Source organism: Melopsittacus undulatus, chromosome 2 (assembly GCF_012275295.1).
Source record: "Melopsittacus undulatus isolate bMelUnd1 chromosome 2, bMelUnd1.mat.Z, whole genome shotgun sequence".
Lineage (NCBI taxonomy): Eukaryota > Metazoa > Chordata > Aves > Psittaciformes > Psittaculidae > Melopsittacus > Melopsittacus undulatus.
Genome location: NC_047528.1, coordinates 110,241,550 through 110,265,287, shown reverse-complemented (window position 1 = coordinate 110,265,287; position 23,738 = coordinate 110,241,550). Strand labels below are relative to the sequence as shown.

Genomic DNA, 23,738 nt, shown 5'->3' with positions numbered 1-23,738 from the left:
TACGGGCAGGCTGACCCAGTGCCTCTAGGGACTTATCAATAGACCACTCAGAAGAGACAGAGACAGGAGAAAGGAGGAGGGGTGGGGGGGTGGGGGGGGGGGGGGGGGGGGGGGTAGAGAGAAAGAGAGAGGGAGAAAGAGAGAGAGAGAGAGAATCAATATCAAGAATAGAAGGAGCTCCGAAGCCATTTTTTTCTTTTTTTTTTTCTTTTTTTTTTCTTTTTTTTTTTTTTTTTAAAGAAGTATCAGGACTTGGGAAGAGGGTGACAAAGAAGGTTTTTCAAAGAGGCAGTGGAGGAGGTTCTAATAAATTTGGAAGGAAACAGTTCCCCGTCTTGGGGAAAAAAGGAGAACTCCTGGCTGATTAGCATTCACACCAGGTATGAGATGTTCCCTACCCCTTATCACTGTCGCAAGCGAGATGGATGGAGAGAAAAACAAAAAAAAAAAGAGGAAAAAAAAAACCCAAAAAAAGCTTTTTTATTATTATTATTATTTATTATTCTTCTTCTTCTTCCCCCCGTTTTCTTTTTGTTTTCTCTTCCCCCCTCTCTGCTCTTTAAGGAGACGGAGCGAGCGTTTATTTTGGTACGTGGGTTGGTGGTGGCAAGGGGGAGCGTGAGCCGTGGGCATTTGTGTGCTCGGGAGCAGGGAGAATGGAAGCAGGGCAGCGGGGAGGGGGCGGCTGGGAGAAGAGCCGGGAGTGTGTTACTGTGTCTCCTCTTTGTGCACCCCTGGGGGGGGTTAGCCGAGTTCATTGCCAGCAGGTGGATTTAGGCAGGGAGTTACTTAACGCTTGACCGCCAGTTTGGGGGGGGTAAAAAAACACACCAAAAAACAGGGAAAAAGGGGGAAAAAAAGGGATCTGCTTCCTATGTCTATTAAAGGAAGCTCCAATTTTTTTCCCCGTGCTCTCTCTGCTCTCTCTTTTCCTCTCTTCCTAACCAGACAGCGGGAGGGTTTCTGGCTTCTCGCCAGCCCAAAAGCCTCTAAGTGTTTTGCACTTGTTTCAGGGAGCCCGGGGATTTTTTTCTTCAGCATTTTCACTAGAGAACAAAGAGTTCTTTACAAAGGCAGGGGGAGAGCGAAGCTTAACGCCTCGGATATGTTTTGCTATTTTTATTAGGGAATTTTATTCCAACACCCCCCCCCCCCCCTAAAAAGAGAGAAAGAAGCAAAGCACAGAATGTGTGGCAGCAGCAAAATAGATTGAAAGGAAAATGCAGTTCCCTTACCTCCAAATTGTAGTTTGGAATTAATAAGGACAGGAATGGAAGGGGGACGAGACCAAGTGAGTTTGATGTGTTGTTCTTTTCTCCCTTTGTAAAAACTCTTCCTTTAAATCCGATTGCTGTTTTGCCAACTTACCTAGCTTCCTTTTCCTTTTTTTCCCCCCTTTTTCGGCGTAAAAGTTATAGTGCAAACAGTTTCTGTTGACTTAAACAGCAAATTCTTCCTTGGAGGGGGGGAAAAAGAGGGAAGTGGGGTGGATTCGGTAGGAAAAGTGGGAACAGAGATCTTTCACTTTCTGTCACTTAGAAAAAAAGTTGGTAATGGCTTGTTGAAGCTGGGATCCTAAAATACAGATGGGGCACTAACGCCTGTGTCCACGGACCCAGCTTTTCCCTGACCATCTGTCTAAAAGTCACCTCTCATTGGCAGCTCGAATGATTAGTGGGAGCTCAGGGATTTTTGTGTTTGTTTGTTTGTTTGCTTGTTCCTCCTGTTCGGTGGGACCCTCTCGCAAATGGCTCCATTTCACCTCCTGAGTTTAGTTCTTTAATCGAGCCCTGAATCGAGGATTTCAGGATGGAGCTCCTCGAACTCCACATTTTTTGTTCTTCTGAATGTATTTCTCACGGATACACTCTTTGTCTATTTGTACATGGAAAAGGCACACGTAGAACAGAACGGAATAATGCATCACATTGAAGGAGATGTTTAGATTGGAATTTTATTGCATATAGCGTATAACAAACATGCAGGGTATCTTGTCTACAGTGTATCCTGTACCATATTTAGGGTGTTTGAGAATATATACTGTTGCAAATTCAGTAGCTTAAGGAAGTGCTTTCTTTAGCCAAATTCTGCCTTCCTTCCTTTATTGATTTGTATTTTCCTGGCTTTGACAAATTGCAAGTCTAAAAACTGCATCTTCTATCAGTGGTACAGGAGACGAGAGAGGAAGATGTATATTGTAATCCCTCCCCCTTCCCCCCCAAAAAATCATAAGTGTACAATATACAGAACTAGATCAAATTATTATAGAGTTACAACGATTGTTTGTGGATGCAGGACATTATTGCTACAATACCTTGATTTTTATATTCATGCTGTAGGCTTCCCTCAGAAGAGATTGTCTGGTACAGCTACATAGGTAATGCATACGTATCTGTGGCACTGTTTATAAGCAACGTCTATGCATTGTCTAAATGTACACGGGGAATTAGTCCATATACATCTCCTCAGATGATGGAGGGGGGGGAAATCCATCCCTGGGCTCTGCCTGCACCACTTCAGGAGTGCCAGTACCCTACGGTGGCAGAAAGTGCGCAGGATACAGCCCATCCCTTGCAAAAGTGAAGGGAAACTGTCCACGACAAGTGAAACTACCAGTTAAAACAGTTCTGTTTTCGTACCAGTATCTAGGCTGGGAGTTTGTACCCCTCCAGCTCCATTAGCTGGGGCTCTTCCCTCTCCAGAGCTGTAGTGGGCACCGCTTCCCCAGCAGAAGTTGTGAGTGGCCATGGCCTCCAGTCCTCCGCTCTTAGTCCATGTACCTTTACTGCAGGTAATGCTCTGCATTGCCATGGGTAACAGCAATACCCGCGTCGAGTCAGAAGTACGTTGCGGGCTCCTCAGTTTAATGTGGAATGCTTGACAGAGAGGGATGGACCACCAAAAGGAGCTGATCTTCCTGATGGCAAACGTAACGAACAGAGGAACTTTTGGCGAATTACGAATGCCTGCCTTTTATTTAAAATCCTCCCTTCCCTTATTCCTCCAGAGAGTTTTCCCAACTCCTGATGTTTTTCATGGCGTGACTGTTTTCTGTGACTTTTCTCTCTTGCTCTCTCACTTTCTAAAAAGGGCATTAAAAAGAAAATCACAGGAAAAGTAAACAAAAGAGCACAGAAATGGGACTTGGCCTTTGAAGTTTTCCATAGGATAAGCAGTCTCTTTTTTTTTCCTTCCCGATTCTTTTTTCTCTCTTCTTCCCCCCCTTTGTTATTATTATTGTTATTACTATTATTATTATTTTATCTAACATTGTGAGCATTTTGTATCTGCAACCGTGAAGATAGTGACAGAAGAGGGAGGACATAACAGAGCTCATACCTAGATTTAACCCCCCTCAGTCTCAACTAGAAGGCATCTTCCAGTAGTTGTCACTGCTTCCAGAAGCAGGGAGAAAGACGATAGCTGTCTTTTGGGGACTCCGTGGACCTGACCTGAGAGTAGCACATTCCCAGTACAGGAGAAAAGAGAGAGAGGGCCAAAGAAAAAAAATACTAAAAAGGGGAAAGAAAAGCTCTTTGAGCAGTAACACACTGGCTCTTTCTTCCTGCAGGCAATCCGCTCCAGCTCCTGGCGACGTGTCCTGCACTATCAGATATCATATGACTCTTTATTTGGACTCCCGTTAGCAGTATGGGCCTGTTAGGAGGCTGTTTGTTTTCTTTTCATTTCCTTCTCCCCAGTTCCCCCCCCCCCCACACTATTTTATGTGTGCCCGTGCAAGCGTATCCCTTTTATAATCTCTCTTTTTTTGTGTTGAAGCTTTATGGAAAAGGGAAACAGAAAGAAAACAACCCCAAAACTTAATCATTTCCCAGGGCTGTTTTTAATCCTCTGCCAAAATTGAAGTTCATTGTTGAGCTGTAAAAAATAAATAACACCTTTCGGTTTTATTTCTCTCTTTTACCTCTTCCTCCACCCTTTCTGGCACTTCTCGGTGTGTCCGTACGCACTCGTGTATGTCCGTCTGTCTCTCCTGCCTGAGTGGGTGAAGTTGGGATACACCTATGTCAGTGTAAGGAGGAGTACAGAGCTGCCTGCTGCTGCTGCTCCTGCTGCTCTGCGCTGTTAGTTTCACTTTCATAAACTTTCCTCAGGTTATTTATTTATTTCAGTTGGGCACCTTCTCCATGCCGAGTTTGAAAAGCTGTCAGGTAGCCATCCCTATGCCAGCTTTGCTGCATTTAGGAGAGCAAACAGGGGGAGTTAAGGCTTTAAGGAAATGAAACGTGCTGAAGGAACAAGAGGATGAAGTGCAGAGCGAGGTAGAAATTAGACGTGCTTTGTGTACGCCACCCATAAAAGTTTCCTGTACCAGAACGCTGCTGCCTAATAATAGGATGGAGGGAGCCATACAGTAGCTACCAGTCGGAGGTGTATAGCCAAGTAGCCTTATGGCAGCAATATACTGAGTCATGTTTTAGGTATAGGAGATGACTTTTTTCTCTCTTTGTGCTGTCTTTCACAATATATTATTTAGAGAAACACGGCTACAAAACTTTTTGCCTGAAAATGTAAAGTCACCTCATCAGAAAGAATGGATTGCTATCAAATGTATTAAATCACTGCAAGAAAAAAGGTCTGTCTTGCCAAAAGAGAGGTAATGTTTTGTTTTGATACTTTCCTACGCAATGTTTTCATTTCTGGTTTTGAGCTAAGGATTTATTTTGACAATTTTGCAGAACTGATTTTTAAAGGAAAAGGGGGAAAATCCCTAAAAACATTCCGAAGTGAGAAGGTTTGAAGGGGGGAGGTTTAGATTTTCTGGGAGGAATTTAAAGCGTTTGGGGTTTTGTTTGCTTCACTTTTGTAAAACCTGAATTGTGATATACTTTGGCAAGCAAACCAGAAAATGAGCTTTTTACACAACTTTGCTGCCTTTGTAATAACTCCTGTATTTCTGTGGAACTGAGTGGGGTTTTCGATCTGAATTTGGTAAGATCATCAAAGCCGAAATCCTGTTTGCACTGTAGAGACAAAAAGGAGTTACTGGGGCTTTCCGTCAGGGGTAGATGCTTTGGCCGGCCAGTCCTTCCACCAGCTTGCACTGTTCAGCAGCTGGCTGCGTGTGGGCCGATCACCACGCTCCGGCAGAGAGTACGGGAGTATTTTGTATGTACAAAATACATATAAATCATATACATTTCGTGCTGATAGTCCTGTTAGCGTAGCTGAAGGTCTGTGAGTTTTAGCATTTCCTCTCCAGTGTATGCTTAGGCCAGTATACAGAAGCAGTCTTGTAAGTGAAGCAAATAGAGACTAGAGGGGGTTTTGTTACAAATCCAGAAACAGCTGTATTTCAGCCATACTGTAGGTGTGCTGAACCACATCGAGGTCTCCCTGCTAGGTGGTGGTGTTTCTTACTTGTCATCTGACTGAGACACCTTCCGACTGAAATCAGTGCAGGTTTTCCTGAGAAAAGGTTAATAGAAAAACAGAGTTAAAACATCAGGATTTAGGGTGATCCCCTTGAATCAGCATTGGAAACCAGACACCCCAGAACGAGCCCTTACACAGCACAGCATCCCACTGGAGCACGCAGGATGCGCGTGTTTTAGTGGAGATGCTAGAGCTGAGTTGAAAGGACTCTTGCAATCTGAAACTTTATTTGTATATGCCTTCAGTTCCGTCAGAAGATTAACAGTATCTCTTCTTCGTTCTCAGCAACAGACCGTTTCTTTTCATTTGGCTTTTACTGGTCATCCCAGTGAGGAGTAAGAGGCTCTTTGACCAGAGACACAGTGTTCTGAGTCTTCTTTCCTCTTCTGTCTTCTTCTAGCAACTCGAAACCAGCTTTGCTTTAATATACTGTGTTTAGGCACGTTCATGGTCCTGAGGAGGGAATTAAAGAGTTAGTTGGAAGAAACTGGGTTTTGAAATAAGTGTTACAAATGTTTAAAAGTCGCGTACTGTTCGTGCACGGTACATGATGTTCCTCGTTACCCTACGCACGCTCCAGTGCTCTGGGCAGTCTTAGCTGTATTTATCTGTGAGCTCATTCTGGTAGCCACCCGTGGGTTTAGTTGACTTGGCGATCAGTAAACAGCTCAACAGTGAGGGTGAAGTTCAAGAGCTATGTAAGTGTAAGGTAGAAGGCGTCTTTGAAATCTGTGGCCGTTGCGGTGGATTGTTGCTCAGCATCTTGATTTAAAGTAAAAAATGTTCTCCTCAAACTTCTGTGACTTTCTATGGAGTAGATTATTCGATTTCAAAGTTACTATAAGCTCAAATAATGATAAAACACATCTTTAGCTATCTTATTAAATAAATATAGGGAAGAGCTGCGGAAAGCTGAAAGCTTGGTGCTGCAGGTCATGGCTGAAAGTGTAGCTCTGGGCTGGGCAAAGACCAGGCTCGGTGCTGCCGAAGTTTTGTTAGCATAACTTGGACTTAGTGTAATTGCACCAAAGTTGTGTTTTGACTTGGCTTAACTTCATTGCTTTCATCTGACTTCTTTTCTAAGCCAGCCCAATCCGGATCTATTCAGTGCTGTGGAGGGTGATAGCCAAGGGACAAAACAGCTTGTCTAACGCATCTCTTTAGTGCACCAGTGTGTGGCTTGTGAGGCCTCAGATTGGATCACCACTGTTAAGAGAAATGCATTTTCCTACAGAGTAACAACTTGTCCTGCTGCTTTCAGATGTCAGAGATCCTCAGTTCAGCACTTGGTGAAAAGGTCTGCTCTCAGAAGAGGTTTCCCTTCCATTTAACATTTCATTAGAGCATGCAACTCTTGTAAATGTGATGATGTGGCTTGTAGGAGGAACAAATTCTGGTGTAGTTTTGCCAGGATGCGTGTATCTATACTATGTCTGTATTAATGTTACGGTGAGATGTTATTTCAACCTAGACACTGATTTCAGTGGCTGACCACTAAAAAATGAGCTGAATTGAAATGTCAAGTAGTTGTTCCAAGCACAGAGGTGAAGCTTATATTATTTTGGAAAGCATGAGGAAAACCATGGTTACTTTTTTTCTTCTCTTTTTTAATGTGTGTTGGGCAGTCACACTAAGACAGGAGCATTTTCTGATTAACTAATTACTGAAACCCATTAATTTTTCCATTTTCATTCTATTTTTAATTTTTTCGTGTTTCTTCAATACGAAATGAAAATTACAAAGAGCTAATTTCCTTAAACTAATTAGACTCACAATTTTAATCTCGAAAAACCCAGGAAATTCCAAGCGATGTTTTTCTGTAACTCTGCCATGTTGCACATGCCTCTCTTCTCTTTGAAACCCTTGTATTGGCCTTCAAAAAATCCTGGGAAAACACTCAACACTTGCCTGAGCCAGCCTTCTCGGTCCAAACTCTCCTGAACTTCTGGCACCGTTCGGCATCCAGATCCAGATTTTGTGATTTGAGCTCATCACTTTTGAAAATAACAACATGGAATTTCCAGATATTTCTTTGTATGAATTTAAGATTAAAAAAAGAAAAGTTAATAAATCAGAATAATTCTGTTTCCACTGAAACCAGCACAAGCAGAATCCACATCCTCTGGGTAGAATTTCTCATGGCACTTTCCAAAACTTGATTTTTGCTCAGATGGCCTTTTCAGTTTTGACCATCTGGAGAGCACAGTGAAGTTAGCTGCATAGAATATTCTTTAGGCATAGTCCTCTGAGTAGGACTCCTGAAACTCTTTGACCTGTTAATCTCAACTACATATCCCATAAAGCTTAAAGAGCTAGCGTGAGAAATAATTCCTGTTCCCTCCTCCCAGGAAAAAAGGGTTTAGTGATGGTTTCTTTGGCTGGAGAATCAGGAAATACCAGTGAAAACTCAGTGCAGGGAGATGCCAGAGTCTTCTTCAGTGAGATCAGCTGTTCTTTATATATTTTATTTTTTCTAATTTGTGACTTTTTTTGGCTTGTTGAAATATATCCCCACAGTCTTCCCAAGCCACGAAAAATTATCCACAATAACCCTATACAGCTGGAGAGAGTAAAACAGCTCATTTGAGGCAGCCTTCCCGGCTCATGGGACAAGGCAGCAAGCTGGTTTTGAGCTTTAGTTTGAGCCATTGCCTGTGCATTGCTGAAGCACCAGGGTGTACCCTATAAGGAATCTTCCTCTCTGTAACCATTTTCTCCCTCCTGCTCCAATACTGTAATTTCTATTTTCATTACATTTTTTGCCAGGGTCAGGGGGGACTCTCTGCCTGTGAAGCATGGCAAAAATGGACCCTCTCTGAGTAGAGTCTCTCCTACTCATGCAGTTAACAATTCATCACTCATTAAAAATATATAAAAAAGATAAGTTTATAGTTTTCATAGTAGAAAGCAAAGGGGAACATTTATTTGCAGCCTATTCATTTTGTATTATGCTCATGTCAGACAGCATAAGACTGTTGTGGTGCTTGCTTTGGAGGACCTTTGTGGAACTCCGTAGAGCTGCACAAAGCAAAGTCAGCGAGTGAGAAGCAATCTTGTTCCTGATCAAAACGCGGTAATGTGCCAACTAATGATGACAGAAACCTGGAGAGCTGTAGGTGCTCTCTTTTGTTGGAGATATAAAATAGAGATTCAGACTGCTGTTAAAGATTGCATAATGTCCTGGCTAAATTTCAATGAAGGTAATTGTATTTGCCCTCATTGAATTCTCTCTGAAGTGCCAATTGCATAGGGCAATATTCACTTCCTGAAGCATACCATAAGGGTATGGAGCACAGTTAAGCAGCTGCCACCTCTCACGCTGGGGTTGGCTGTATTAGCTCAGTGTTGAGCATAGTAACCAGTGTACAATTCTATCAATGTCCAAATAATGGCACCAGCAAACACTGTTCTTCCATCCCTTCATTTGTCTCAAAATGCTTATTACAAAAACCAATCGCTTGGGCCTTTTACCCTCGGTGGTCTGGGGATATTTTTAAGATCTCCATATTGCAGAAGAGGAAACTGAGGCACAGAGATTTTTGAGTGGCTTCTTGAAGTTCATACAGCAAGTTAGTGGCAGAGCCAGGAGGATAATCTGGGAATCCTGGATTCTAGTCTCATGCTCTAACCTCTGGGAAATGCTACCCCTCTGAATGTAAGTTATTGTTACAAAGATGTGGTTTATCTTTCATGTGAGTTGCCATCTGTTATATTGCCTACTTGCTATTAGTTACGAAAGCTATTCACATTTTAAACTGTTTTGCATTCTCACAGCTACTTAAGCCCACAGTAGACTTTTTGACAACAGTAACAGCACTTCTCATGTGAAAGAACTGGACAAATATTAACTCATGTTTTTTCAGTAAATTTTTGCAATGCCATAAACCCACAGTTTAGACTGAATTTAAACAGACCTTGAAAAGTCCACGTATTCAATGCTGGTTGGTTCCGTATCTGTCAGTTGTACCATAGTTAAGACATGACTGTACATTCTCATAGATATGATTAAAAAGATACATTTCAAAATGATAATTTAATGTAAATTGAGTCATTGATAACTTCATGTGTCTTGGGCCTCACAGCTCTGTGGCTGCTAAGATCCTTTTAACATGTAGTAGGAAAAAAATGTATTAATCTTGAGCTCTTAGTGATGCTTCTGGGGACCTCAGTGAGCCACGGAGAACTAGGTCAGTTTTATTGGAGGCAGTCTGGAATAGCCCCGAGCAGAAGCTGGGGCAGGGACTGGAGCTGTAAAATGAGGAAAGGCTCTTGAAAAGTAAATGTTGCTCAGTTGTTTTCTCAATGTACAAATGGGTGTTAGGAGAAGACATTTGTTTAGATCCTCACAGTTTCCATTTTCAAGGCAGCCGTGAAGTCCTGGCTTGGGAAAGGATAACCCTTGCAGACAGGGAAAATATCACTGTGGCTGAAGAGTGAAGGAGTTGCCCCAAACTGTCCAACATTTACTAGCAGGTGGAACAAGAGGGGAGACTAGCAAGCAAAGTCAGACAAGCAAATTGGACACTGATGCCTTTTCATCTCTGAAGGTGGTCAAGTAGCAAGGGTCTTTCTAAGAGTCCTGTCTGGTTTCCTTCATGAGATAAAGCATACTAAGTTTCCTAAAGCTCTTCTCTTCTGGTGAGCTAGAACATACCTTTCAGAAGGTATGTTCAGGTAATCTTAGAGCCTATAAGTAAGGGAATGACCACATGTTTAAAACAATTATTCTGAGGGTTTTAAAATCCATTTCACTTCTTTTGAATCTGAATTTGACTAACTTCAGCTGTGCCTATGTCTGATGTATTAAGGAGCCCTCTACTGTCAGAAACTTTTCCCCGTGCTTGATATTAATCAACTTTGCTGGTCTTGCTGAGTTTTTGACACTCAGAGTACAGTTTGAAGGTTTGGGAAGGTGAGTAGTGGGATTTGAGATGAGATGTGGGGAGTTATCGATGGCAGAAGGAATGGGTGAATAGAGAAGCGGTATGCAGAGACAGTCGGTCTCTTTTTCTTCCCAAGCAGGTGAGGCAGAAATTAAAGAAATAAATGGGTAAAGATCTACTTATAAAGAGGGAAAGAAGTGGGAATATAAGAGAAAAAAAATCTTGAGAATAGACACAGAAAGTAGCATGAAAAGAGAAGCATGGTAGAGCTATTAAAGGACAGAAAAGAGAAACAAATGTAGTCTGCGGTGGTCAGTAAGGTCAGCACCAATGGGGAAATACCAGATTATGTTAATAATGTAACAAAAAGTAGCAGTAATTCACCTTGGGTACTATGGACTCTGTCTTCTCAGGCAGCCGGTAGTTTCCTATCTCACAGGAGGCCAGTGGGCTTAGCTCATTATGGCTTTGAAAATGCATTGCTTAGTCTGAAGGTTAGAGAGGGGCTGGTACAGTGTTGAAAGGTCTGAACACATTCAGACTTTGTGAAAAAGGCTGGCCAGATTTTCTACCCAAGGCCCCTGTGTGCTCAGGATTAAAACTCCAATGTTCAGGGCATAACCAAAGGGAGGCTTAATTAGGAGAGAGAAAGCTCTTCTGACACACATAGCTTTTTTTTTCCCCCTGCTGACAAAAGCACAAAGCAGAGGGTAAAACTTTCTTAGGGTAAATGTACTTTTAGTTCTCCCAAATTGTTTCTCTTCCAGCCCTCTCCAGAGCAGCACTTCTCTTTGCTCTGGTGGCTGGGACATCGAGATTTGGACATGTTCCTCAGCCGCTGCCTGCTCACAGTGCAGCCTGGGACTGATCACTTAACCCTCTGGCTTCAGATTACTCCAAACAACTCTAAAACTGGCCAGTGGTTTCCTGTCTTGGGGCAGCTGAAAAGATGGGACCAACGTGGCGTGTAAAATGCTTTGAAATCATTAGGTGCAAGTGACCAGGTTGCCTTTATCGCTGGGTTTCATGCAGTTCAAGTATGCAGAATTCTTGCATCTTCACTCAAATGTTGTGTCATTTCTCTCCTGTCTTCCTTTACCTATGAAATAACTCTGCTACTGCTTGTCAGTGATGCTACAAAAGCACTGAGTGTAACGAGTTCTTTGTGCTTGGAAGGTATTAGTGTTCTTCTCCGGAACCTCGATAAAACCCTTTGGCCGAGGTAACATTCTGGTTGGTTTCTATTACAAAAGAAAAAATATTTTCCTAAAGGACTTGGATTTTCTTTTCAAAACAGATGCCTTGTCCTAACCAATCTGGGAGCGAGGTAAAAGATAATTTCTAAGTTGCCACTGTAGGCCAAGCACTGAAATGATGCCAGTCTGGACCAGTCAGACTAGCTTTTAAGAAGATACATGCTTTTAAGCCAGCCCTTCAAACTGGCTTTGTGTGACTGATTTGTCTCGGATGGGAATGAAGTGCATGGAAGTGAACTCCCCAACACTCGCTGCCCACTCTAAACACATATCTGGGTATTTTTGTTGATTGATGGTGGATCACCAAGTGTCGTATTCCAGAAATCTTTTAAACAAAGCTATCCCCTTGCATTTGTGCAAGCAGAGAAAAATAAGAACTCAGAAGGAGAAAAAGGCAAAAACAGTTGGAAACATGAAAGTAATTTCTAAAGCCATTTCTCCCTGTCGCTGGTATGAGAAGAATTTTCATTCTCTTTAAGGGTATTTAAAGTATACTTTGGGGCTAAAATAACAGAGAAGACAATCCAATCCATTCTCAGCCCTGAAACCACAATGGGTAACAGATCCTTGTTGCCACATCACATCCAATGAGATAGCTTACTGGAAGAATTGGTCAAAAAACTCTCATTATTCATCACAAAAAAAAAGAAAAGTAAAAGAAATGTTCTCTTTCCCCTTCCTCACGTTCTTTTTTACAAGGCAGAAAAATGGAAGGCGCCGGTTTTATTGTTTAATTAAAAATAACTCCCTGGTTTTCAGTGATTTTAATTTCTGGGAACTTTAATTCTCCTTTTTTTACTTGAGATGAAATACCAGAAAACTGTTATAGCAGTTAAATTTTCTTTTTTTTATTTTTTTAATTTTTAATTCAGTATAAAAGATTATACTCTCACTTTCTGCTGCCCTCCTGCCTCGCTTTTCCATATTCATGCAGACTCCTGGCTGACTCTGAATGGCACTTAACTGTTTCACTCATTAGAGTGAGCAAGTGGCAGCTCTGTAACTTTGTTGATTTAAGGTGAGATCGTGGTAGAGTCCACTCTGGATTGTGGAAATGACACAGTTTCTAGAAAATATTCTTTGAGAAGCAAGTAAAGAGTGTGATAGCATCACTTCTAATCGGAATATCACTGCAGTCAGCAGTAGGCATCACAAGCTATATGGGTACATCAGGGATCTGACATGAGAACACTTGTGTTTGTGATGTTTCTGTCACTTATTCAATGCACAATCTCTGATTTCTCTATTTTGGCTTATTTTCTACATGAGAACAACTTGGCATGGGTAATAAATCTGCATTTCTGTCATTTGTTGAGAGATTACTTGAGGAGTTACCTATATGTATGGGACCGGTACTAGGGGTTGTTCCTGTTGAAAGGCCAACGCTGCTGGTTTGGTCTGAGTTAACACTGAATAATGGTGAAGTTAGGATGCTCCATGATGGTAGAAGTAAGCCATGTAATTGTAGAATAGATGTTGATACTGCTTTGCTGTCCATCTTTAGTGCCTTTCGTATTGAGCCCAGTGCAATAGCGGTAATATTAAGGAGGAAGACTTAAGTTGGACTTTATGGACCAGATGGATGCAACTGCTTTGTTACAGTCCCCCCATTTTGCATTTGAGCTGTCTTTACTCTCTGGCTGTCAGTCATCACATCAATTAGAAGGAAAAGATTTTTTCCTACTATAGGATCTATAGTCACAGGTCCCCCAGTCTCTATGATTGCCTGTGCTGTTTAGTTCTGCCTTGTGTAGTATTGTTCTTCTCCATGTAGGCTTGTGCACATTGGCATCAGTCTAGTCTACTTCCAAGAAATGCGAGACAAAAGAAAAGCAGAAATTTGTCCCAGTAGGATTAGAGGAAACCTTGAGTGATTTGACCCGGTCAACAGTTGTCAGGAAGCATTGCCACTCGAGGGAAAGTAAATGCTTCATTATTGCAGCTAGACAGATGCACCTCCATAAAACACCTGGAAATGGTCCACAGACCACAGACAGAACATCAGTGGTGTTGGGTTTTAAAAAAAATGGGGAGGGAAAGCAAACCTCATGTTTTCAGATGTAGATTGTTCATCAGCTAGGGTAAGGAAGTAATCTATTGCATTTCAGTCTCATGTAGAAACTAAGTATGTTCTAAGGTGATGTCCCTTTCATCAGATGTTGACCACTATGGGGGAAGGACATCAGACTGCCTGAACCATCACTTTGAAGAGACAAGCTCACAGGAGAGATATGTGACTTGTGGCAAGGCTGAAGGTGAATGAGGTAACCACAGTGTAAGCTGCTGACAATACAGTTTATGGGAAGCACTGATAGGCACTAATAGGCACAATAGGCAGTTGGATTGATTAGGGCAGCACCAGGGACTAGTTGCTTTCTTTCACCATCCCAGGGTGAAGTTAAACCCGCTACTGGTAGTAACAAAGAATAGCTAATGCACATCAGACTCTGCCAAAGGAACAGCATTGGCATCGGGAGCAGAAAGTTTTGCAGATTTCTCTGTGTGTGTGTGTGTGTGTGTGTGCACTTGCTACTGGTGTTCCTGGTGGGTGGCTGAATCATCCTGATGGCATTCAACAGGAACCAGCTGCTGAGAATATTAAAATGCAAGCATTTATTCCTCTAGAGAGACAGTAGCATCTGCAAAGTTTTCCTGTCTTGATAGTACAGATAATCCCAGGGAGTATTCTCTAGTAGTTTTTAACTCTCAATTCATTTATGCCTTTCTTTTTTAAAGCTGTATGTGCTTTGCGTCTAACACAAGCAAACCTAGTCTTAGGTCTGAAGCCTCAACTGTCCTAGGCAGGTAGTTTACAAGCCCTCTGCTCAAGCTGAGGGAAAGGAACATGGGGAAAAGGAAGTTGGGCTTTGCCTCCTTCTCGTGCCACCACCTTTTTTTCTTCATGCTCCTCATGTCAGGAAGAACTGCCTTGGAGGCTGGTATGCCACAGAGCAGGATCCTGTGCCAAGCCGCAGTTCTGTAACTTCCATATCAGCATGAGCTTTGTCTTCAAAATCACAGTGGCAGCAACTGTAAAAAACAGTAAAAACTCAAGAAAGAGGTTTAATGGTCAGCTAGAATAGGATGTTGGCCACATCCCTTATTGTTTGTATTTCTTAATCCCCAAAAGGAACATGTCACTTCGCAGGCCCGTAAGCAGCACTCCGCAGCCCTAAACTGCTTATAGTGTATTGACATCTCCACAAAGGAGCTGAGCACTGACACCTTTGATTAGCCTGATCAGGAGCTAGCAGCACTCAGCACCCACCAGAAGCAGGCTCTTAGTCCTACATGCTGTAGCACCAAACAGAATAAACAACATAGCTGAGGGAAGGGGAAAAGCAGATAGTAGCCACAGTGGGGAAAAAAAGACTGTGATTTCTTCTTTTAAGTCCTTTGCTCAGCTCTGCATATCTCTTCTGCTTTCCTTAGAATATGTTCTTGTGCTAATAGCTTGTGAATTCACATCCCAAAGATATTTACAGGAAGGGAAAGGCAGAGATTCTGCCCGTGACATATGATGTGAGAAAAGGTGCAGGATTGTTTTAAGAATAAAGAGAAACAGAGTTCTTTAGCAGTGCGGCTGCAATGTTGGCGTGGAGAGAAGAAACGAGCTGCGGGGAGCCAGAGCTGTGTGGTAAAAGAAAGGGTGAGGATTGTGATTTTATTTAAAAGGGAGCATAATTCAGTGTGCTCATCACAGTAGCATTTTATTAAGGTATTTTAGCCTTATCTAAATAGCCTTGTGTAAAAATGCCTGCCTAATACCTGCAAGGGTGTGAATAGTTTGGCTTCATTTTTCTAAGTTGGAATATTAACACATGGTGTTAAAAGAGCAAACCCTTCCATGGCAGTAAATCTCCATTCCTACTTCTACCTTTTGTCACCTCCAGTCATCCTCAGAGCCTGGCAGGGTGCGTCAGCAAGTCAAGGTTTTGACAGGATCTTACAGGCACAAGAGGAACCACAAACACCACTCTACAGAGTTTATTGATAGCCTCTCTCATGATGTGACAGGCCAAGGAAAGCTGTTGCAGGAGAGGTGACAGCAACGGCAGCACTTTATAGTCCTTCCTGATTTCAGCTTCTCCTTGGAAAGAGCTGCTGGAACCTCTTAGCGGTGTTAGACATAGAGTTTAATCTCAGTGAGGCATCACAGTGATGATGCATACATCAAAGGCTCTGTTGTGCTTTCCCCTTTTCGTGTGAGTTATGTTTGCTCATTTGTTTAAAAAAAATAGTATAATGATTTCAATTTTAAGAGGCTTAAGCCCAAAGCTTTGGAAAGTCTTAACAAAGAATGATTTAATGAACTGGCTATTGTGTTTATTGTTGTGCTCAGCTACTTAAGTATGTCATAGGCTCTGTAATACAAACAATTAATGGTCAAGCTTCTGAGCTCAAGTGTTATGGTCTTCTGCTTTCAGAAAGGGAGAAGTAACATTTGAGGTCTGTTCCCACTTAAGCAGTGGTGCAATAAAACTCCAGTGGATTTAGACTAAGTGCTGTGGGGTTGGATTTGTTGTTTGTTTGTTGGTACAACAAAATAAAGTAGAACTTAATCCTGAATAAGAGCAGCACTGGAAAAATTCAGGAAAATGCTGAATAATACTCAGGCATTTTTACCCCAGAATTTCCTCTAAGGACACATCTGTCTCTTAAGACAGTCATAAAGAAGAAAAGATTCTTGAGCTTTGTCTCACTAATGCTGAGGGTGTGAGTGAGCATTGTACTGGGAAGATTGTGCCCACCAAACCTGGGGATGGGTTGATCCGTACTGCATACCCTGGGAAGTGCTGTTAGACCACAAGGCATCAGATGGTTCTTAATGCAGTTCAGTTGACAGTATGAGATTGGTGTCCAATCTCAAATAACTTTTTTTTATGGAGGTACTTTTGCTTTTCAGTTCAGTTTTATGATTCCTAACATGTCAGCTAACTTCAGCTCCAAGTAAAGAAGGCAGGAAGCATCACTTCAGTGCTTCTGTATTTTGTCATGGGTACTTCATGTCTTCTGTTTTCACTGCTCATCTGCACTTTGTGTGTACCATTGCAAAAGGATAGTAAGTTAAAGAAGAGTAATGAATTTTTAGAGCTTTTTATTGTCCTCAAACAGCATGATCCTCTAGGGCAATACCCCCCACCTAGTCTAAGCAGCCAGCAAAGAGACATTTGGACACAAAATCAGCCACTAAGAATGAAGTCAGAGCTCAGAGCTATGTTAATAAATTCCATCCTGAGAAGAAAGGAAAGACTGAGGCTGCCAGTGGAGCAACTGGGTATCTGTGGAGCTGTGACTTGGTTCTCTCCTTGCCATCCCATGGCTGAAATCAAGCAGTGTCTGCGAGTTATTTACCTGCCTGGCTGCAGGAAAATGGCAAGCCTGAAAATGCCATTGCTGCTGTTCACATAACAAGTGCTGACCCTTTTTCACCTCTGAATACTGTGTCACACCTGGATTGTAAACTACACTAACTCAGCACTCACTGCTGGAAATGCTGTGTGCAGTGATTTTGGTCAAGCCTTTCACCTTTGTCCAGCCCAGTGTAGTCAATGGATGCTTTCCCCTGACCTGTTAACTCAGCTCTGTAGTGTGGTAAATGAATGTGCCATTAGCATAACATGTACTACCAACTACCTCTTAATCTCTCATCTATTTAAAGTGTAATTCTTTGAGTGGCACCAGCTCACTTGCAGTACTCTGTCCTCAGCCTTTTGTTCTTCAGCTTTCACTCTGTGGGTGAAAGGAATAACCAGCAGCTGCTGGAACCCAGTGGCTGAAATAGTGGAGAGTTCACATTTCTGTAAGAACAGAATCTATAAGTATTTTAGCTCCCATCTATCAGCATGCCATGTGTGTGTGCTCTTCACCACCTGAAACAGTAGTTCATCCTTCAGCAAATATACCAGAGGCACCAAAGAAAGGCTGTTGTAGCCCACAGACTTTCTTGCAGTCTGGTAACTCACTTGGCATTACCAGGATTTTCTTGAACTTCCTTTGTGCCATTACCTTTTCAGAGTGAGATTTCCTTCTGTTCCAAAACATCAGAAGTTCCCTGTTTCAGGTGATTATTATAGTGTCTCTCTAGATGGGAAAGAAAATGTAAACCCATGGGGAAACACTGTTGCATGAAGTCTGTAGTCTTTTGAGCATCATTTGTCTTTGTGCCTTAGAAAAGCAGAATGTTTTCTTGCATTTTAAGAGAGGGGAAAAAAAGGTTGTGAAGATTATTACCTTAAGCTCATATTTCACAAGTGACTTTTGAAATTCTGAGTAGTATCTTCAGAAATGTGGGATTTTGGAATAAGTGAAATTGTATTTGAGGCCCATGGGCAGTTTTAGTTCAAATCCATCTCTTTATTGAAACCTGGTTGTGAGCAGATGTCTGGAAGTTAGCGTATCAGACTGAGTCTCCAGTGAAAGTCTAGCAAGGCCCTACACAAGGCAGACAGGGCTGGATACGAGAGACCAGGACACAATATTGTGGTTTTCATTAGGCATTTTGGGGAAATCTGTGTGGTCGATTGCTGAGATTTAGAATAGAATCATAGAATGGTTTGGGTTGGAAAGGACCTTAAGATGATCCAGGTCCAGCCCCCCTGCCATGGGCAGGAACACCTCACACTAAACCATGTCACCCAAGGCGCTGTCCAACCTGGCCTTGAACACTGCCAAGGATGGAGCATTCACAGCTTCCTTGGGCAACCCATTCCAGTGTCTCACCACCCTCACAGTAAAGAACTTCTTCCTTATATCCAGTCTTAACTTCCCCTGTTTAAGTTTTAATCCATTACACTTTGTCCTGTCACTACAGTCCCTAATGAATAGTCCCTCCCCAGCATCCTTATAGCCCCCTTTCAGATACTGGAAGGCTGCTATGAGGTCTCCATGCAGCCTTCTCTTTTCCAGGCTGAACAGCCCCAACTTTCTCAGCCTGTCTTCATATGGGAGGTGCTCCAGTCCCCTGATCATCCTCGTGGCCTCCTCTGGACTTGTTCTAACAGTTCCATGTCCTTTTTATGTTGAGGACACCAGAACTGCACACAATACTCCAGGTGAGGTCTCACGAGAGCAGAGTAGAGGGGCAGGATCACCTCCTTTGATCTGCTGGTCACGCTCCTTTTGATGCAGCCCAGGATACATTTGGCTTTCTGGGCTGTGAGTGCACACTGAAGCTGGCTCATGTTCATTTTCTCATTGACCAACACCCCCAGGTCCTTCTCCACAGAGCTGCTCTGAATCTCTTCTCTGCCCAACCTGTAGCTGTGCCTGGGATTGCTCTGACCCAGGTGTAGGACCTTCCACTTGTCATGGTTAAACTTCATGAGGTTGGCATCAGCCCACCTCACAAGTGTGTCAAGGTCCCTCTGGATGGCATTCCTTCCCTCCAGCGCATGAACCGAACCACACAGCTTGGTGTCATTGGCAAACTTGCTGAGGGCACACTCAATCCCACTGTCCATGTCAGCGACAAAGATGTTGAACAAGACCAGTCCCAACACTGATCCCTGAGGGACACCACTCCTTACTGGTCTCCAGCTGGACACTGAGCCATTGACCACAACTCTTTGAGTGCGACCATCCAGCCAGTTCTTTATCCACCGAGTGCTCCACCTATCAAATTGATGACACTCCAATTTAAAGACAAGGATGTCGTGTGGGACAGTGTTGAACACTTTGCACAAGTCCAGGTAGATGACATCAGCTGCTCTACCCCTGTCCATCATTTCTGTAGCCCCATCATAGAAGGCCACCAAATTAGGCAGGATTTCCCCCTAGTGAAGCCATGCTGGCTGTCACCAAGCACCTTGTTGTTTTTCATGTGCCCTAGCATGCCTTCCAGGAGAATCTGCTCCCAGATTTTGCCAGGCACAGAGGTGAGACTGACTGGTCTGTAATTCCCTGGGTCATCCATTTTCACCTTCTTGAAACCTGGGGTTATATTTCCCTTTTTCCAGTTGTTGGGAACTTCACCTGACTGCCATGATTTTTCAGATATGATGGACAAATCATCATATTTTATCATATGATGGATAAATCATCACATGTTTAGCAGGGGGTCCAGGAGACATAGAACAGTTTTTGGCTTCTTGCAGTCTGTGATGTCCAAGTACACAGAACACTGAAGAATAAATAACAAGTCAAAAAAAGACATTCCTTCTCCCACAAAAATTTCTCCATTAGCAGCTTTCTGTTCCAGCTACAAGCAGCAGGGATAGACATTCATTCAAAGATGATGAAGCCTTCGTTATTTTTAGAAAGTTCATCACAGCACATTTACTTGTACACTGTAAAGTATTTTCACAAATTAAACCTAAGCAGTTGTCAAAATAAATGAGCAAAGTATGCTCTGTGATGCTTTATCCTTTATTTATTTATATTTTGTATTGTCTGTTCAAGTGTTTGTTAATTCGGAAAATTCAGTTATTTGTGATAGGTCAGCATCCTAGCTGCTAGCTTGAATTAGCAAGATCATACTATTTTTCTGACTAGATACGCTCCTAATAGCAGAAGTATTAGCTGAGACACAGTTATGTTTGGGCTGGAAGAACTGTGGTTGCTACAGATAATCCAGAGGATTGTTCTGTGATGGATTATCCTTAATGAAGGTTTTCCCAAGATGCCTGCTCTCTGAAAGGTCACATCATTTCCGTACTAGACTTGGTGTCAAGCCACATTTCAGTGTTTGCAGGAGGAGGGATTACAAAAGGAAGGGATGGAGGTGGCAGAACTGGGTGCCATGTGGTAGGCATGTCAGCAAAGGGAACGGAATGCCACACACCTGCTTTGGGGCTCTGCCGTGCCACAAGTTAACATTTTGATGAGCAATTTCCATTCTGTTGTTTTCTCTCAACACATGGGGTTCAAAAAACAGTTAAAAGAAAACTGTACCCATTTGCTCATCCCAGAAGCCTGCGATTTCAGAAGAGCCTGCCAGATTAATTTTCACATATACAGTATTCCAGTGTTGAAACACACAGCGGACTGCGGTTTATCTTCTGAAATTGTGGGGTGATGGCCAAAGAAAAATAGGTGTTCATTGCTCTAAGGTCATAAAATGCCACTGAACGATGGTTTCTAGTTGTCAAATAAGAAAGGAATCTTTTTCCTGTAATCAAAACCTTCAGAGTTTCTCAATTCTGTATAATAATCAGGAATACTAACCTCTACAGAAAAGAGTTTTTTCAACAGCTATATCCAGAACATTACAGAAATGCAACAATCTCTTTGCTGGCTGCACATCTGTAAAGAACCTCCTTTCTGTAATCAGTGTACTTGAGCTAGACTTCCTTTAAACCTGCACTTGGATGATACACAATAATGTAATCTGCTACGTTAAAACATTTTCTTTTTGTCCATAGTAGCTCCATAACACCCTCTTTGGAGGAGGGAGGGGAAATGGGCTGAGGAATTCCATTGGCACTGCTGCAGAAGGGATGCAGGTTTCACAGAAACACTGTTGTCCCAACTATGTATTTTAGTCAGGAATAGGCTAGTCCTTTGCTAATTTATCCTCAGAAGGCAACTATCGTGTGGTTGAGGAAAGAATTAGACTTGCATTTCCTGTTTAAACCTCTAATCTGATATTCATATAGCCGATTTGGTCATAAATTTTGGCTACTGAAAATTTTCTGGCTTGTGCTAGGCCTGTATCTGTGTAATTGGAAAACAGAAGAGATTCCCTCACTTTAATCTGACACTTATCTCCATCCTCCTTAAGGCAGGAGAAGAGCCAAGGGATTTAGAATCCTCCTTCTTTCCTTACAACCTACTGAGACTAACTATGGTTAGAATCTCTTCCTGATGCATTTTTATAGCAGGATGTCCATGCTGCTAGAAACCTTTTGTTGCTGCAGCCTGAAGCATTAAATCATTCAATAACCCCTTATTTCTGTCTTCCAGGAGAGCATCAGCTTGTAAAAAGTGACATGATCAACACAAAAGTCAGCCTCTGACATGCCCTTGCACCCACAGATCATGTTCATGCACTCGCTAGTAGAGCAGTTTAAAGGTTTTCAGTAACCTTTTAATAGAGGTAATTTCACTGGTCCTTTCAAGGGGTCCACTTGATTATATATACAACTATAGAGAGATGGTGTTTGAGAATGGTTGATACGCTCACAATTTTTGTAAGTAAAGACCTTGACGAGTTCCTCCACAGTCAGTCTCCTTGGGCTAAAATTTCAACCTATTACATGGGGATTTAGCCACTCATTTCCCATAAACATCAATGGGAGTCATGTGGCTAAATCCCTGTGCAACACATTGAAAATGTATTCCCTTATGTTTAAACTCATTTTGATGCAGATGTTTTCTTCTGCTGGAAACAAGTGAAATGAAGAAGCCATTTATTTCTTTCATTTATCTGCCCCAGATCACCAAACCCCCAAATTACCTTCTCTTCTAGGTACCAGAGTATCCCACAGGATTTGCTGAATCTGTGTGTGGCACTAGGTTAGAGGCCAAGCTTCAAGACATTAGGACAATGAATGCTAATTTATATTTATTACCTACTCATGTGTGGGGAAAATTGGACAGATGACAGACTGTCCCTTCGCCCATGAGAACAAGATTTCTCATTTCTTTCAGTTCTCCATCACCTGCTGTATTACATATTAAAGGAGGCACACCACATGCTGGTTTTAGTGGATTTAACTTGTGATCTTTGGCTACAGGTTGCAGGGTAGGATCATTGCTCGGCTCTTGGTTGTGTGTGCTTTGTGATACTCTCCTACAAGGTTAATGGATCTGCTGTGATCACAATATGGAGATTCTACTTTACTAACTTGTTTAGTAAGGAAGAGGGTCTTTTAGACAGTTATTGGAGGGAGGGGAAATCTATCAGGATGTTGGCACAAATGTGAATATACAATTTCAATAGTATATCCAATACAGTATTTCAGAATCATCGGGCATGGTTTTCACTAATGGCATATGTGTGTTAAGATGCGATTTTGTGCCTGGAAAGAATTGTGTTCATTATAAATGGTAGGTGCTTTTAAAGCATTTAAATATTGCATTTTCTATTTCCACCTGCACACCAGGTACCTGGGTATTAATATGCTACTAGTTGAGCCCATGATTCATTGCAGGTGCAGTGCTTGGGAAATCAAGGATTACATTGAGGTCCTGATGAAAATCATGCCCTCAGGCACATCTGAGCTCCATTTTGATCAACAAGCCAAAAATAAGACTTTTATTTCAATTACAGTTCTTCTGATTTTGAACTTAATGATGCCACTCGAAGTCTATTGGCTTAGTCCTGAGACCCAGGAAGGAGGATGTCTGGGACCTTGTCTATTCAGTGGAATAGAGGTTCCCATTAAATTCACTCTGATCTCATTACATGTCTTTTATTTGGTCAGAAGCTCTATTTTTGCTCTTCCTGGCCTTATTGAATCTGTTGTTGATTCATTGTGCAGACTTGGTATTAATGAAAAAGACTGCCTCACTCAGGTCTCCCCGGAGGGTAAGATTTTCCATGGCCCTGTGTCTGTACCATGCATTGGAAGCACAGACTCCGATGGGTTGCCTTGTGAAACTAGATTCGAGCAGAGCTTTATTAATAGGCTGATGAGATGTATCAGCTTGGCGAGGCTGCCTGCCTCCATAATGAGCAAGGGCTGTATTTTACTTCCCTTAACGAACAGAAAAATCCTCAGCGATGCCTTTCCTGTCCCCCTGCTATCCCTGCTCCACATTCCACTTTCAAAGACCTCTTTAAAGGTCTCTATTATCCCAGCTGCCTTTAGGTGTCACTCGAAGCTTTGGGTTCCTCTTGTTCATCCAGCCCTTTGTGTGCTCAGCCCTGCCCTGCCATTCAATTGCCCCAGCAACCTGGGGGTCACTGGTCACCCCCCAGCTACTGCCTCCCTCGCTTCTTGACTGCAGTCATTGTCTGCACTAGTTGCACTACTTATGGTTCAGCATTTAAATACTGTTGAAGAGTAAGTAATTAATTTTGGTAGCTTGTCTCATTGTAAGCAAAGCTGGTTGTCAAAGGCTGCACCTGCATTACTGAATTGGAAAGTGCTGTAGGAGAGCACAGGTGTCCTAAAATATGTCCTGGGCAGAAGATGCTGTTTTATCTTGCCTAAGAGTAGAAGAGCTGACTTCTGTCCTGCTTTTGTCAGGCATTGTCAAGCTGTCCTAGCTCCTCTCACTACTAGACTTCAGGAACTGTTAATCTGGTCTTTTCCAT

The 23,738-nt window shown here is 42.4% G+C and overlaps 1 protein-coding gene across 1 annotated transcript in view; it reads left to right on the top strand.

Moving 5' to 3' along the window:
- Positions 1-210: 210 nt before the first annotated feature.
- The window catches only part of ZBTB20 (zinc finger and BTB domain containing 20), a 90,193-nt gene continuing 66,665 nt past the window's right edge, over positions 211-23,738 (top strand). Inside the window, exon 1 of the mRNA XM_034074575.1 lies at positions 211-380. The gene's annotated coding sequence lies outside the window, so the exon portion shown is untranslated. The remainder of the gene's footprint in view (positions 381-23,738) is intronic.